Source organism: Neovison vison, chromosome 4 (assembly GCF_020171115.1).
Source record: "Neovison vison isolate M4711 chromosome 4, ASM_NN_V1, whole genome shotgun sequence".
NCBI classification, from domain to species: domain Eukaryota; kingdom Metazoa; phylum Chordata; class Mammalia; order Carnivora; family Mustelidae; genus Neogale; species Neogale vison.
This window is the reverse complement of record NC_058094.1, coordinates 126,790,667-126,807,622: the sequence shown is the minus strand read 5'-3', so window position 1 is coordinate 126,807,622 and position 16,956 is coordinate 126,790,667.

Below are 16,956 nucleotides of genomic sequence, written 5' to 3'. Positions count from 1 at the left end.
AGTCACCCTGAAACTCTACACAATAAATTGGAACTTGTAGATGTGGGCAGAAGGTTTGGGGGTGGACATTGTGTGTGTTTAAATTAAACCCTTTATCACTGAGAAGCTTTTGTATGGGTCAGAGAAAATGAATGCTTAGAAGTTGTTCACATCTTCAAGGGCAGAAGCAAACCACATGTCTCAGCTACATTATTTATTTTTTATGCATAAAGTGAATCATTTCTTCTGTATTAATTTCCAATGGGTTTTACCCTCTATTTAAATGCTTTGAAAAACAGTGCATTGACAATGGGTTGATATTTTTCTTTAAAAGAAAAATAGAATTACGAAAGCCAAGAGAATCTGAAGCCTGTTTTGTTTTAAAACTTTTTATGTTCTGTGGTTGATGTTGTTTGTTTGTTTGTTTTTATTTTTTTATTTTTGTTATTATTATTATTTTATTATTATTTTTTTTGGCATACTACATGCAGTTCTTTAACCAATGTCTGTTTGGCTAATGTAATTAAAGTTGTTAATTTATATGAGTGCATTTCAACGATGTCAATGGTTTCTTAATATTTATTGTGTAGAAGTACTGGTAATTTTTTTATTTACAATATGTTTAAAGAGATAACAGTTTGATATGTTTTCATGTGTTTATAGCAGAAGTTATTTATTTCTATGGCATTCCAGCCGATACTTTGGTGTTTGCGAGGCATGCAGTCAATATTTTGTACAGTTAGCGGACAGTATTCAGCAACGCCTGATAGCTTCTTTGGCCTTATGTTAAATAAAAAAACCTGTTTGGGATTTATTTTTTTATTTTTATTTTTATTTTATGTCTTACCGGTTTTCCAGGATCAACTTTACACACATTATTGCCACACCCTTTGCTGGGTGAGAATTTCGTTTCTCCTGTAATTATGGGGCAAGTATGAGAAGCCGACTGAATGGGAGAGAGAGGACAAAAGCTGGAAGGAGAGAACTGGAGAGAGGAAAGGAATAAATGTTCCTGTGGCAAGGCTTTGTAATGGGCTGCAGATGCTTGGACCAGTAGTTCTATTGTATTCATTTTGTTAATTTCCCATTTCTCAAACTGTAGTAGCAAGTAACATGAAATGAAGTAATATTCCTTTCTTCCCTCTCCTTCCCTCCTTCCTGCTTTTCCTCCCTTCTTCTGTCATTCCCTCCCTACTTCCTTTCTTCTCTCTCTCCTTCTTTTCTCCTTCTGTTCCTCCCCCTTCTTCCACCTTTCTTCCTCCTTTCCCTTCTGGCTAGAAAATTGGAATTGCAGGGAGCAACTAGGGCTAGACAAAAATATAACTTAGGAAAGAAAAGAACTGGGACCAAGAAGACATGTATGGCATCAGGAAGTCCAGTCAAGAATGAATGGACTGTTCGTCTTTTCTTCTGTAGGTTTTGCTGTAGTATCTGTGTCCACTGAAGGGGTTATATGGAGACAGTAACAACTGTAAATGCCCATGTGTACCAAGCAAGTCCCCACGTGACCACCCAGTAGATGTTTTCCCTGTTTTTATGGATCAATCAGAGGCATCAAGTTACATTAATTGGAAAGAGGGTTCCAAGCCAGGTCAAGTTTGAAGTTTATTATTATTATTAGTCTATATTCAAGTTTAAAGTTTACTACTTTTTTAAAAGATTTTATTTATTTATCTGACAGACAGAGATCACAGGGAGGCAGAGAGGGAGGCAGAGAGAGAGGAGGAAGCAGGCTCCCTGCTGAGCAGAGAGCCTGATGCGGGCCTCTATCCCAGGACCCTGGGATCATGACCAGAGCTGAAAGAAGAGGCTTTAACCCACTGAGCCACCCAGGTGCCCCTAAAGTTTACTATTATTATTATTAGTTTTTTTTTTTTTTTAAAGATTATTTATTTATTTATTTGACAGAGAGAAATCACAAGTAGACGGAGAAGCAGGCAGAGAGAGAGAGGGAAGCAGGCTCCCTGCTGAGCAGAGAGCCCGATGTGGGACTCGATCCCAGGACCCTGAGATCATGACCTGAGCCGAAGGCAGCAGCTTAACCCACTGACTATTATTATTAGTATTAGTATTAATTATTTTGCTGCTCCATACTCCAGTTTTGCTGTTGGATTCCTTATGTACTGAGAAAAAAAAAGAGTGTGTCAAGTGGAGGTGGAGTGTTGAAGACACTTCTGACTTCTTACCACAGACACTTTGTACCCACCAGACCGTTTACTTATCTCCAAGCAAAATGCCAAATTCATGTAAATTCATACAAAACCCTTTTTATTTGTTTTAGATAGGAAAGCTACATTTTCTGAAAATTAAAAAATAAGAGTTATTAGAGTTTTACTTCCTATTTATGAATATGTCTTATTTTTCTATTCTTTTGCTGGATGAAACCTTTGACCCCAAGTATTTTACTTTATGGGCCCCGTGATAGTAGCGTGTGTGCACGTGTGTTAGCCTTCAAGTCCCACCAGGTTTAATAATGAATCCACATTAAGAACTAAGTAAAAACCCCAAAGAATTACAAATGAGTAATGTTAGTAGGAAATTTATATGGATGCTGTTATAAATTAAGGCAAAAATGAAAGAAAGCAAAAGTCAGGTATAAAAAAATATATAAATGTGTGTGTGTATATATATATATATATATATATATATATATGTGTATATATCTCACATCTAACATATGTGATGAAGATTCATATACATGGGGCGTAGAAAGAGAGAGGCTTTGTCATCATGTAAAGGAAATCCATTTCCTGTAGAGGTTTGATGCTTTCTCAGAAAACAGTTGTCTGTGGAGGTGTCCAAAGGAAAGGGAACAGAGCGCCGCATTAATTCCTTCTTGCATCAAATATGGTGTCGGCTCCTTTGAAAGAGTTCTGTTGTTTCTGCCTTGATCCAATGTTAAGTCTTCTCTTTGGTCCATGAAAAGGCAAGCTTCTTTAGAAATTCTCCATTACATCCTTTGAGGCTTTCTTTAATTGTCATGTAATTAACAGTAAGAAAAAAAGGGAGGCAAATTGTTTATCCACAGACCAAAAAACCACAAAGCTGTTTCAGGACTTTTTCAAATCGACAATTGCCCCGCTTGCCTGTGTGCACTTTGAGAGGAGCCTGAAATCCTAGGGGTCTGATAAGTCACTAGGGGGACACCAGAGAAGTCCCTTTCTCACAGAAAACTGGGCCATGAAAATCCAAAAGTGGTTTTGAGAGTTACTAGGCCAACTGATGGAATAAAAGTGATGAGGAATCTTCCTTTTTAAAAACTGATTTCTGCTAAGGAAGGAGTCAGGAAGGAGTCAGAGGAAGTACTGAGAGATGGTCCGGTCAGAGTCAGAAAAGAACATTGAAAAAAAAAAAAGAAATAGCCATCCAGGGCAAGAGTTAATATGCTGGTGTAATTCCTACTGTCATGGTGGTGGCAGTGCCTGGATCATTGTTATGTGGGGACACAATGTTCTAAGACAAATATTATAATGTGGCAACAAAGATCCCATCAAATATATACGCCTTTCATTAATGAAGTTGTTCCGACACAGTTGAGCATCACAGCCTGGGTTGTTTGAAAAGCTTGCTACTCACATGGGATAAAGGCAGTCATTATGGGGGAACTCATCCATTGTGAAAGAAAGAAAGAAAGAAAGAAAAAAAAAAGACAAACACTGCTAATCTATGCCAGAAACTGCAGGCCTAAGGCAGGGGGATGACAAAGCATTGCCCTTCAAAGTGCTTATTGTGCGAGGACTTCCAAGCACTTTGAAGACAATCATCAAATCCTTCTAAATGGAACCAGGGAGGCTTCCTGCCATTGATCTCAACAACAAATGTTTGTGTTTCATGGTCAATTTATTTATCCCTCAAAGACTCGAAGTAAAATTGTCATTAAACAGGATATTTTTAAAGATAAAACTAATTTTCCATCTGAGTAATCATAACCTAAACAATTTGCCAATGAGATGAAATGGTTTGAAATGGTACTGCCATGATATATTTAGTAGCTTTTATTATTCCAAGTATGACGGGCTTCGTAATTCTGAAATCAACTAACCCTTGCGTTCTCAGAGTAGTGAGTTTTTACTCATCTCCGTAAGATCATGGACCAGCCCTTCTTGCTATGAAGTTACTACTAATGGCCTCAGATTGAAAACATGGAACAAGCAAATATAACCCTTTCTTTTGGGGCTAGGGATAATAGGATTTGAATTACGTCAAAAATTCTAGATCACTGGGTTGCATCAGTCATTCATTTAGCCACTTTATAAAAGCACTCAGAGGACTTAAGAGTTGTTTTTTTTTTTTTTTCCTGAACTTCATACTGCTTAGTAAGTAGTATGCTCCTGTGATTCCTTGAAAGAGGAGTGAATGGCAGATGCTAGATGGTCTCATCAAGTGTCCAGCAAGCCTAATATCAATGGGTATGGAGGGGCAATACAAGCATGCCAATACCTGTGGCCACTCTAGCTCAATCCTCAATCCTGTAGACCAGGCTTTATACGGTGATGGTGAACAGCTTTTATCTTTAGGCTTTAAATGTTTCACAAAACAGAAAATGAAATTGTAACCCATTTTATATTGAACAAGTACCCAATTGAAATTCTAACTAGATCCACCCATCATTGAGGAAACTGAATTTCAAAGTAGTCAACCTAGAATTAGGAGTATATGGATTAAACCCTGAACGTAAATTCTGTGAAAAAGAAATCACTATAAAACAAACAAACAAACAAACCCACAAAACAAGCAACAACACCTTTCAGATGGTCAGAACCTGGAAAAAGTAGGTGACACACGTGGGAGGTGAGGCTGACGTCTGATAATTCTCTCCAGCTTTAGTTGTGACTTACTTAGCAGGACTAAACTGATGAGTGCATGTGCCGGCCTTGAAGAATCAAACTGCTTGAGGTTTTTGTTTTTGTTTTGTTTTGTTTTTTCCTGAGGGAGGAGAAGGGGCCCTGGAAAAAGAGGATGAAGAACGTCTCACACTCCACCTGTAGGACTTCAGAGACTTGGGTCTAGACCAGTGGAGAGAGGTGGCTGTGGCAGAAATGGAAGGACCCTTAACATCAAGGACCCTGTGGTTCCCAAATAACAAATATAATACTATATGGCAGAAAGAACCATTTTCCCTGATCATATGTTGAGGGTAGCACCATGGCTGCTGCAAAGAAAATGGGTCAACAGGGGCACCTGGGTGGCTCAGTGGGTTAAAGACTCTGCCGTTCAGCTCAGGTCATGATCTCAGGGTCCTGGGATCAAAACCCACATCGGGCTCTCTGCTCAGCGGGGAGCCTGCTTCCTCCTCTCTCTCTGCCTCTCCACCTACTTGTGATCTGTCTGTCAAATAAACAAATAAAATCTTAAAAAAAAAAAAAAAAAAGAAAATGGGTCAACAGTTGGGGGGGCCATGAGACACAAGACCTTCAGCGGATTTGAGCATTTTTACAGTGACCTCTAGAAGCAGTGGCCAAGTGATGGATCCCCATTAGAGGCGTGGAACATGGGCACACCCGAGTTTTCCCAGGCATAACTGGAAAAAGTGTAAAAATGGACTATGTGGTTAACTAAGTTCCATCTTGGATCTTGTGGAGGTGGATGTGGCTTTAAACTGTATGAATAGGGCTCATTGTTATAACCCTGTCTCCTTGTTTTCACATTAGATTTACTATGAAGGTGATTTTAGTAAGTATATGAACTCAGTTCTGAGAAAAGTCAACTTGGTTTCTCATGAATGGTTAAGGTACAGCATTAACCCTACTGGAAATTGTGTATGGATGAAGAAACCAAAGATGAGTTGGTCGTAGAGTGAATGCTAAGCATTTTTGGTCTGGCCAGTCCTTGAATTTGGTGACCTTGAACTAGGTGCTTTGATTTAGATTTATTCCTCTGGAGGGTGGAGCCAGTGGTTCCTAGGAGGGTATGTCCCTGGAGTGCTGTGAGAGTGAGCTCAAGTGGAAGTGCTTGAGGGACTGAAGAATCAACATAATGATGAAGATAGGCTTCCCATTTTTTTAAGCCATAAACACAATCATCCAAGCCACTAATTTGTTTTTAACATTAATCGTTTTAGTTCAATAATTCATTTTTTGATTACCGTTCTACACACAGTCTGTGTGAATACAGTTTTCTAAAAATGATAGTGACCATGTAACACAACCTTGGTCAAGAGTACTTTTATGAACTTTGAAGGTTACTCCTCCAAAAAATTTTCAAGTAGAGCCGATCCCAAAGTATCTACACATTTGCCATCTCACTCCAATGTACGGTCATTGGAAATGCATTTATTGCAGGGTATCAATTTCCAGAGACCCACAACAGAAAACTCCTCTATTTGAAAAGTCAGAAGAGCCCCTCTGGCCCATTGGGAGCCTATGTGCCATTAGGACAAGTGAAGCTGAGTTAATGGTCAGTAGAGGAATTGCTGGAAGATGTTTCTAATCATTATAGTTATGCCTGCCCTGTGATATTCAGCTTCTGAGTTTTAATCTTTCTTTTTGTAGCCTATGAATTAAATATTTAAATTACATGAATCTTACAATATAGTGAAGAGAATAGCTTCTAGGGTAGGTAGCATAAACTTTAGGTCAGCTACTTAGTGGCACTGTGACACTGGCAAATTATTTAAATCCAAAAACTATGTTTCCTTCTCTTCTTTAAATTTAGGATAAAAATAATATCTAGCTGATAGGATTTTTTGGAAAATTTTAAAAGTAAAAAGATATAAATGGCAGAGCTCCGTGTCTGTCATGGTGAGTTACCACTGACACCTGCTAGAAATATCCAGTTATATTTTTATGGCCCCACTCTCCAAGAATTATTGGAAACACTTCTTTCTTTGGACCCTTGACCAATGCATTATAGGACTCAAGTTATGTCTTGAATAGATGTTATGAGTAGATAACTATGTTATAAGTAGATGTTGTAGCTTGCTCTCTATGAGATTAATCAGGGAGGGTTCTTGTTTTTGATGGAAACAGCTTTCTTGGGGTGACTGGGTGGCTCAGGGGGTTAAGCCTCTGCCTTTGGCTCAGGTCATGATCTCAGGATCCGTTTTTGGGATCGAGCCCCACATCAGGCTCTGTGCTCAGCAGGAAGCCTGCTTCCCCCCCCTCTCTCTGCCTGCCTCTCTGCCTACTTAATATCTCTCTCTCTCTCTGTGTCAAATATAAATAAATAAAATCTTAAAAAAAAAAAAAAGAAAGAAACAGCTTTCTTACATAATCTGGTTATCGCCAGCATTTTCAGCCTAGTAATTTGTTAGCTCTTGAGCTAACAAATTCTATTAGTCTACTGTATAAACTAAAGTAGTATCTAACTTATTTGAATTGATGGAAACTGAATTGTCCCATATAAAGAAATTTTTCATAATTGAAGAAGAATCTTTTAAGCACTGAAAAAGAATTTAATGTATGCGTGACTATAAGAAATAGAAATATGATGAAGCAGGTTGAAATAATAAAGATATCTGTTGTTCATGTAATTTGGAACCAAGGTTCTGGACCCATTATAATCATGACACCAGCTCTATTTCTTTAAAATTCTCTGATCGTGCCTCTCATTTGGACTTTGTCCTCAGACTCATGATCTCTACAAAACCCTTGGCAAAAACCTAAGTATTATTCATCTTCATTTGCACCCAGCATACATGGATTCCCATGGTTTTCTCTTAAAAACAGTGAGAACCCTTCACAGAGAGAGTGAATCTTTCCTACTGACTTTCTGGCTCAAGTTGGCCCAGGCCAATCACAAGGACAGAAAACCATGATAGACTAAAGCAAATCAGAGCCAACTTCCTGAGGAGGGTCTGTTCCCTAAATCACACTGTTGCTAGATACCTGGGATTAGGTAGGGTGAAAGGTGGAGAGTGAAATACTACAAGTATCAAACTCGTAGTTCAGTATTCTTAAGGGAAATCTTTATACAGTGTTCCCACTTTCTACATCCTTAAATGGACAATACTGGTCATAATTTAGGCTTTTTTTTGGGGGGGTGGGAATGATGATACAAGGACTATTATTCAGTAATAATGTCAGTAGCTACTGTTTTGGGGGGGCAAAGCTGTTTGCACCTAAACAGTTCCTGGCTCTTTTTGAATTTTATTACTGCTCTTCGGAATACGTTATCCCCTCAGTTGTTGTGGTGTTAATAACTTCAGTTCTTGTTATAGATAATAATCCTCTTCCCAACTTTACTTTGCGATGATGGGAAGTAACACAGAAAATCTCCTAATGGATCTCACAGAACTGACTCTGGGATTGATGGATGATTTCCATTTCCTGCATAAAATATGTTGTGTGATGCTTTCAGAATATCACATACATATACCTAGTGGGTCACTCTGTACAATACCTGTGCAATTTTGCTCTCACTGGTTGAGTTTTGTGGTTACTAAGGCTCGGTTGTGTTTGTTCCCAAATCTTTATGTGACAGTTGTATTTGTGATTATGTTGCATAAAAACCTGAAACGTAAGTAAAGCAAAACACAAAGAAGCAAAGTAACAAGCTGATGGTTTCTAAAGAGTTAAGGGGAAAAAAAATCCCTAAAAACATTGGTGGCTAAATTAGCCATGGGAGAGATGATTGCAAAAGAGTGAAGAAAATGACAAAATAGAGAAAGAATCTACATTCATAAAATTTTGCAGGGGTCTTTAAACTCTTGTTTTACCTTAAAGAATCCAAAACTGGCCATGGTAGAAGATGCATTATTCATGTGATTCCTACAGGAAAACGACAACAACCTTCAATCAGCAGATCCACTCTCAAAGAAAGGGCCATGGCCTTATATCTACAGCTTGGTGAACGAATGCACATTGACACATTTTAAGTTAAAACCAAATGTTAAAACTATTCATCCTCTTGTATAATTCACCCTCTTTAACCAGCTGCTTCTATTAACCAACCACCTCCACATTAAGCAAGAAGGATTTATGGTCTATTGGAAGGATGAAAGGATGGACGGGTGTGCATGTGCGTGGCAGGGAAGACAGTTGTTGGGTTACAGGCATTCAGAAGGCTAAGTCCTCATTCAGAGCAAGACAATTTCTAAAGTGAGTCAAAGATCATATAACTGTGCATTGTTTAGCACATTAGAACAGTGACTCAAAAACACAAAGCCAAAGTGTAATGTGGGATGTGGGACTGTGCGGTGTGGGGAATGCATATAAGAGGGGTTTTTTTTTTTTTTGTATTATATGCATGTTACTTCTAATTTTTTTAATGAGATGCCAGCTTTACTCTTACAAATATAAAAATATTAACCAGTCCTGATTTTGTTGGTGTAGCAGTCAGCTTTAAACATAGGCCCCAGTGAATCTTGCTTCCTGGTATTCACACACTGGTGTGATCCCACATTCCACATTTTCTCAGGGTTGACCTGTGTGACCAATAGGGTGCTGCAGATGTGATGGTGTGTCACATCTGAGACGAGTTATAAAAGAGCCTTAGGTTTCTGTCTCTATTTCTGCCTCTTTCTCGCCGCACACTCCCTGGGAAGCTGGTTGCTTTGTCATGAGAAGCCCTATGGAGAAGCACATGTGATGAGGAACTCAAACCTCCTGCCAAATTCTTTAAGTCTTACTTCTTATTTATAATTTTTAGAGAACTGTACCTTCTTTTGAGTTATTGTGGAATTTAGACATAAAGTAGATAAAGATTGGGATAAGAAATCGACCCTAAATCATAGCTGACCCTAGTGTTATTGATGTATTTATTAAACTGACCAAAGTCATTCAGCTTGTATGTGGCAGAGAGAGGATTCCAGAACAGATCAATCTGTATCCCAAACCCATTGCCTGCCCACTGTTCACTCAAGTGCACAGATGTCCATGAGAAATTTAAGTCAATTTTCCTCCTTTTTTGTTGTATATTTGTGTAGATTATAGGAATTTCTGTAATTCTCCTCCAGTGACCCCTGCAGGATCTTCAGCTGAGTCAAAGGGATGCATGCCAACATAAGGCAAAGTACTGGAGGCAGGCTGCACGGAATGGCATATTTACATGAAGTGTTAGAGAAAAGAAAAAGTAAATATGGGGCATATAGACTCTGAGTAAAGGGAAAAGTAGAGGCACCATCCTGGAAAGGCAGAAGAGGTAGGTCACACAGGGGCAGAAGGATGGTTGCAAGGAGAGAGAAGCCAGGTGAGTGCAGGAATGCAGGGTTGCTCTGATGAGCAGTAGAGACAGAGATCTTGATGACCATCACTAGGAGAAAGACCAACCCTGAACTTCATGTGGATTTGAACCCAGAGTCAGGAGGCTGCATTGTGGCCAGTCAGGACCAGGAAAGTTGTTAAAATGGAGCCAAAAACACATGGCAAGTTTGGTAGGAAGTTGGAGGAGCTCCTCGTAGCTGGGAGGTGGATAGGAGGTGAGTCCAGCGAGATGGTGGGGGACCCAAGAATGAGAGATTGAGAGAAAGCCTGAATGCAGTGGAAGGGTATGATAGTCAAGGCATCTAGAGGAGCTGTTAGAAGATTATACTTGGTCTTGTGAGTTGACTATCAGGAGACTGGTTGTTCCATTTCAGGTTTTACATATCCCTTAAAATGTGGCACAAACTGGTTGAGCACCTAAATTATTAGATGAGCTGAATGAAATGAGATGCACATGATTTGGGGCAGAGACATCTGACATTAGCAGTATAGAGAGACCATTTTTCCTTCCATTTGTGAAGTCACCAGCCACAGGTAACTCTGATGTTCTGATGGTAAGAGGACAACCCAAGTGCAGGACAGCTGTACCTGCTGGGGACAGTCCTCTCTGGGAGGGTTTGGCAGGAGCTATGACAGGGAAACATCTTGATAAGATGTGAAGAAAGAAGAAAAGCAGACATTCTCATAAGCCCAAGTGAGAAGCAGAAATGACATGCAAGAAATATTGTATTGACTCTAGAGAATGAGCCTCCTGATGGCAGGAGCTCTGGTTTATAGAGCTCTGGTCCTAACACCAACAAAGGTCTGACACAGAAAGCACAATAAATATTTAAAAGAAGAACAAATGAATGAATGAATGAATGAATGAATGAACAAGTGGCACATCTTATGAATCTGTGAAATATGAAGTTGGATTGTTGGGTCTGCATACACGAGAGAGGTTTTGGCTCCATGTAGACATGGGAGTAATTAAATCAAGGGTTCGGACACATTTCCAAGGAGAGACTGAAGGATGAGGGACCTGCAGAAACATAAAAATTCAAGGAATTGGAGTTTTCATGGAAGCTCAAGGATGTGTCTTACAAGCGGTAAGAATCTAGGGAAGAATGTTAGAGAGATCATGTGTAGAAGAAGGGAGTGCTCTAAAGAAACAATGACACAAAAATAAAAAGACCAAGGAAGATATTGACTGAAAAATATCTGTTGGATTCAGCAACAAGGAGGTTGTCTGCAACTTTTGGGAGAGCCATTTCACTGGGGTAGTGAAGGCAGAAGTCAGATTATTCTGACTCAAGAAGTTAACGGAAAATGAGTTTTTATCAGTTTGTGGACAGTTGGCATGTCTACCGTGATGAGTCTTCTAATCCATGAACACAATACATCTCCCCATTTATTTAGATCCCCTTTGATTTCTTTCAGCATGAAAGTCCTATGCAGGTTTTGTTATGTTTATACCTAAGTATTTCATTTTTTGAGTGACTGTAAATGGTTTCATCTTTTTAATTTCATTTTCCACATATTCATTGACACTCTGTGTGTGGGGGGGGTGGCTTTGTTACTGCTGGGCAATGGTGACAGTCCTTGGCTTCCACTAGGCTTCTGGGGCCACTATCCCTGGCAGGAAGGCAGAGGGGAGGGGAGGGGTGCCTCATAACTGCCAGGTGTTCTCAGATACCACAAGCCTGACTGGAGCTCATTATCAGTTGGTGGGGATCAAGGATATTGGGGCACCTTGTTATAGCCTCATGCAAGGACAAGCCTGGGCTCCCCACTTGGCCTTAGATAGTGTGGGTTGGGACCAGGCTACAGTTTTTTTCTGTGGTGCTCTGCCGGAAGCAGCAGAACTGTCATTGTCTAAAATTAGTTTTCTGACTTGCCAGGCTGCCCTTGTCCTGGTCTTTTGATTGAGGGAGAGGCTTGGTTGGGCTCCTCTATCTGCATCTGTTGCTGTTTCCAGGTTGTAACTTCTTGAACTCCAAGTCTGAGATAGAAGAGAAAGAAGACAACCCAGGAAACTGCCTACCATATTGGTCCTCTCATCCTGAGGTCCTCTGAGATCTACCTGCCTCCTTTCCACCTCCAAGAACTTTTTTAGGTTTGTTTTATATATAGTGTCCAGGATTTTCACTTTACTTACTAGTAGGAATAGAAATATGTCTATCCCATCTTTCCAGAAGTGAATTCTGCTCCCCAAATGGTGTTTTAAATTCTTGTCCTTTCTCCCAAATCTAGATTGCTCAACTAGACAATCCACTGAGCTCAAGGCAGGTGACTTTGCCTTTCTGAATGCTCACTGGGGGGAGGGGGTGGTCCCACAAGAAACTTAAATCCAACATGAATATGTGGGCTCCCTCTTCTGCTCTTCAACACCCCTCCCTTCACTCTGTCACCACTATATGGCCATCCAAGCCAGAAACCAGAAGCTAATCATCCTCGTGCCTTTCTTTCCTCATCTACCATGACTTAGCCATCCAAATACTTAACTCCCCGCCTGCCTTTCTCACCCATTACTTCTATGGATGTCTCTTTATTCAGGCTCTAGTCACACTTAAAATTTATAATGTCCCCAAATGAATAATTCATATCAACTTCTGTTCTCATCATGCTTCTCTTCCTTGTTTTAGTTAATACCACTCTCATTTTCCTATTCCCAATTGTCAAAATTCTTAATAGATTTTTCACTCACCTTTGCCCTATTTCCAACAGTCCCTAATTTTATCAATTCTACAATGCTGTCCTCTTTCCCATCAGCACCTGCCTATCTATTTCCACTCTCACAATTCAGGTCTTCATCCCCTCTCATTTGTATTTTTGGTTACCTCCTATTTGCTCTCTCCTCCCCTAATCTAGGGAAACCCTTCTTGTGTGATATCTGGTTAATTTTCCCGAAGCCCCGTTTTTTCACTTGCTTTCCCTGCTTCAAAGTCTCCAACGACTTTGGAGACTTTGTGGCCCGGAGAATTGTGTCCAGGAGTTTTAGTTTGGTCTTCAAGATCTTCCACACTCTTCTCTTGTATTCCAAGTTTCTTCCCTGAGTTCTGTTTATTCCTCTCCCCCGGACCTGGCAGGTCCCTGTAGCAACCCCAGGCAGGTTATGAATGATCAGCTCAGCCTGAACCACTGCTTGAATTCAACAGCAGCACAGATCATGTTGCTTAGTTTATTACTTCTGGCCTTCGCTGCGTGAGATGTGAGGTGAAGAAGGGAGAAAAATATAACAAAGCAAAGATGAGTGATGTGAGAAGATGTAGATAAAAAAAAAAAAAAAAAATTAACTCTGTGTTGAAATGATCCTCATGTAAACAAGAGTGCCGGGTAGTTATTCTCCCAGGCAGGGGAGGGAAGGGCAGGCCCACAGTGGGTCACGCACATGACTTCAAAGATAGGAACACATCAGCTGGCAATAAATATTTATAAAATGAGACGTAGGTATTTAGACCATTAGCCTGCCACATACTCCTTCTCCACAATGAAATATGAAGACTAAATCATGATAAAGACAGGCAGAACAAATAATAGGGGACCTAAATTTAGGCTTGAGTAAATGTTCAGGCTCGATCTATACACACAAGCATTATAGCCAAAACCAGATATTTAAATGGCCACCACTCTTTTCCATTCATTTCCCTTTGTTTCTAGTGTTTGGTTTTTTTTGTTTGTTTGTTTTGTTTTTTTTTTTTTTTTTTTAAAATGAAAGGGAAAAACTCTTCTCTCAACTCATAAATAGTGTCTTTTCTTTTGTCTTACCTCCCGTCATCATACCTAGTAAGACTGGAGACATTCTTGCCTCCTCAAGTCACATGATTCATTCCTTAAAATGGAGGAAAGAGGCAGCTAATGCTGATTTCATCCAAACCAAGTTTCCAGACTCCTGTCAGAGTCTATGCTGAGTGATTGCCAGCTAAGTGTCCAGGGCAGAAACTTCTTTTTCCACTTCTTTTTCCATTTCCTATAAATTCACCTCTTGCCATCATGAACTAATAAGCTTCAGGACTGAACTCAGGCTCTTGTGTGAACAGGAGGGTTTGGGTGAGGTTCAGAGTTTATTCCAAATTCTGGCCTTTCCCAGCTTCTTACTGATAAAAACTAAATGTTCCATTTTCTGTGCTTTGAGATAAGGGGAAGCAACAAGCTAATACGACAGCCAATTGAGCTGAGCGGCCAACGAGCAGCTATAGAGGCTGTAACAGCTGAGAGATTTAACAGGCTGTCTCTCCCAAAAGAAATGATATTCCTCTTCCCGGGCCCTGGCTGGGTGGGGGGGGGGGCATCTCTGCCTTCCAAGCATGGCTGCAGTGGGGTGTGGTCGCCCTGCCTGGGGTGCTGTCCAAACCCTATCACTGAATGAGGGTTTATGGACAAAGGTGTGTGCACCAAGCCACGATAATCTCAAGACTTATGGGATACGGTATGGATAAGCAAACGCACCCTTCAGAGCTAGGTGTTGTAAGATTGAGTCTCCCCAGGATGATCTTGAACCAGTTATTTGAAATTTGGGGTCTTTAATGGTCTCACCTAAAAAAATGGGAGTGATACTGGGTTCTTTGTTTTTGTGAGGATTAATAGGTGCAGCTCTGTGCCCATTTAAGACTGTCCTTGTTACCGCAGGGAGGAACAGCTGAAGCAACAGGCGACTTGCTGACAACGCGAGGCCATTGACGAGAAGGGCAAGCAAATTCAGAACCCTGATTTCTGTGTTCTATCACTTCTTACCACGATATCATTCAATAAGCCTATCATCAGGTTTTCAAAAACATTTTCTCATCTCCTACTTCATCATTTGTATCCTTAATCCTACCTCATTTGTATCCCAGTAGGCCCAGGTAAGAGAATTGTGATCATTCCCTTGTGATTGAAGCAAAATATTACATATAGAAAAAACTGTGGTCCAAAGCCACACTGCTCTTTTTTTTAGAGCTTAGTCAAGAAACTTCTTTACATTGTATATATAGTGGTTAAATTCAGTGAAATTGCAAATTCTACAGGTGAAGCCCTTTTCCATGGAACAAGAGGAACTAAGAAATTCCCAGACAAGTAACCTTTGATTAGTGGCAGCCATTAAACCCTTTGTAGTCCTAATGTGAGGTTCACATTACCATTTCTACTCATCTACAGTGGGTCACTGACTTTCAAGGTCACAAAATCCTTGAAAATGTATTCTTTAAGCATGGATTTGATGAAAATCTGTCCCTTCTGCAATTCTCCTTCCTGCAGGGTCTTAAGCCTTACTAATTTGTAAGTGCCCACATCAAAGCAGAACAGAGTTAAATCACCTTGGCCTTGGCCTGCCTGCTCCCATGAAGCAAAGGACCCAGAGCGCCAGGCACCTGTTCTGCTTCCTGCCTTTGCTACCTGCCAGCTCCGTGACCTCGGCCAAGATATCAACCTTATGAGCCTCCACTTCCTAATTTATAAGATGTTGATGAGGTTGAGGAGGAGGCTGATAACTACCTCTTAGGAGTATTCTGAAAAGTAAATGAAACAGTGGTTGAAAGTGGCTAGCATACTGGACATAATAAGCAATCAATCAACATTTGTTTACTTTCTTTCCTCCCACATATTTTCTTATGTATATCTTTCTTGGGCTGAAATCAGTAGACCTAATCCCCCTTTAGGTAATTCTTAGAAAGCTTGGATTTCCTCCTTATGATGTAGGATTTCAATTAGACCTCTAAATCTTGCTCTCAATGCCCCAACCATTTAGCTAGGTGAAGAATTTCTATGACAATTTCTTAAAAGAATGTCTTTCAAATTTTTGAGGTTTCTAGAGTGTTGATGAGCTTTTTGGAGAAAAGACTTAGTTTGTTGCCTTTTTTTTTGTTGTTGCTTTTTTTTTTCCCCTAAATACTAGTTAATAAGATTTGTAAAGACAGCTGGATTACCATAGAGATACCCCCAAAAATGTGAAAAAGAGACCCACTGAAAAAAGTCTGACCTGGAATCCAAGCAGCTGGATTGAAGAGCCCTTCTGGTAAGAAATCAAATCTGTCAAAAGCTAGAATGGTTGTTTTTTTCATGCTCTGTAGCATGGAGAAGGGGGAAATGGCCCTACGTGTGGAATAGACAATAATTTAGTAAGAAGAGGGCAATTAAAAATAAAAAATAAAAAGTCTTTATAGAAAACATTTCATGTCCTTAAATATCCATCAAAGTTTATAAGAAGCATATAGAGTAGTTCCCTCTTACCCACAGTGTTCGTTACCCATGGTCAGCCACAGTCCAGAAGCAGATGATCTTCCTTGTGAAGTATCATCAGAAGGTCAGTAGTAGCTACATCACAGTGCCTCCATCATTCACCTCACTCCATCTCATCACACAGCATTTTATCACCACACATCATCACAGGAAGAAGGTGAGTGCTCCACAATAAGATATTTTGAGAGAGAAAGAGTCACCACATTCATATAATTTTTATTACAGTATATTGCAATAACTATTCTATTATTAATTATTGTCATTAATCTCTTACTGTGCCTAACTTATAAATTAAACTTCATCATGGGGATGTTTACATAGGGAAAAACATTGTATAGAGAGTTTTCAGTACTACCCATGGTTTCAGACATCTACTGGGAGTCTTGGAAGCCAGCCTCCATGGATAAGGGGGGAACTACCAAGTGTAATTAAGTACCCTAACCTTCTAGATCCCAAGATTTTTTAAGATGTGGAGAAGTAACCAAGTCAGCAGTTTCTGCTTCCAATGGGTAAATAATTTAAGTTTACCTGTGTGTGTCTGTGTGTGTCCGTGTGTGTATTTACATATACCTATATACATATTAACACTAGGGTATATTTATTAAGTAAATGTAATGTGAGAAGCCACTCTTTGGGGGAT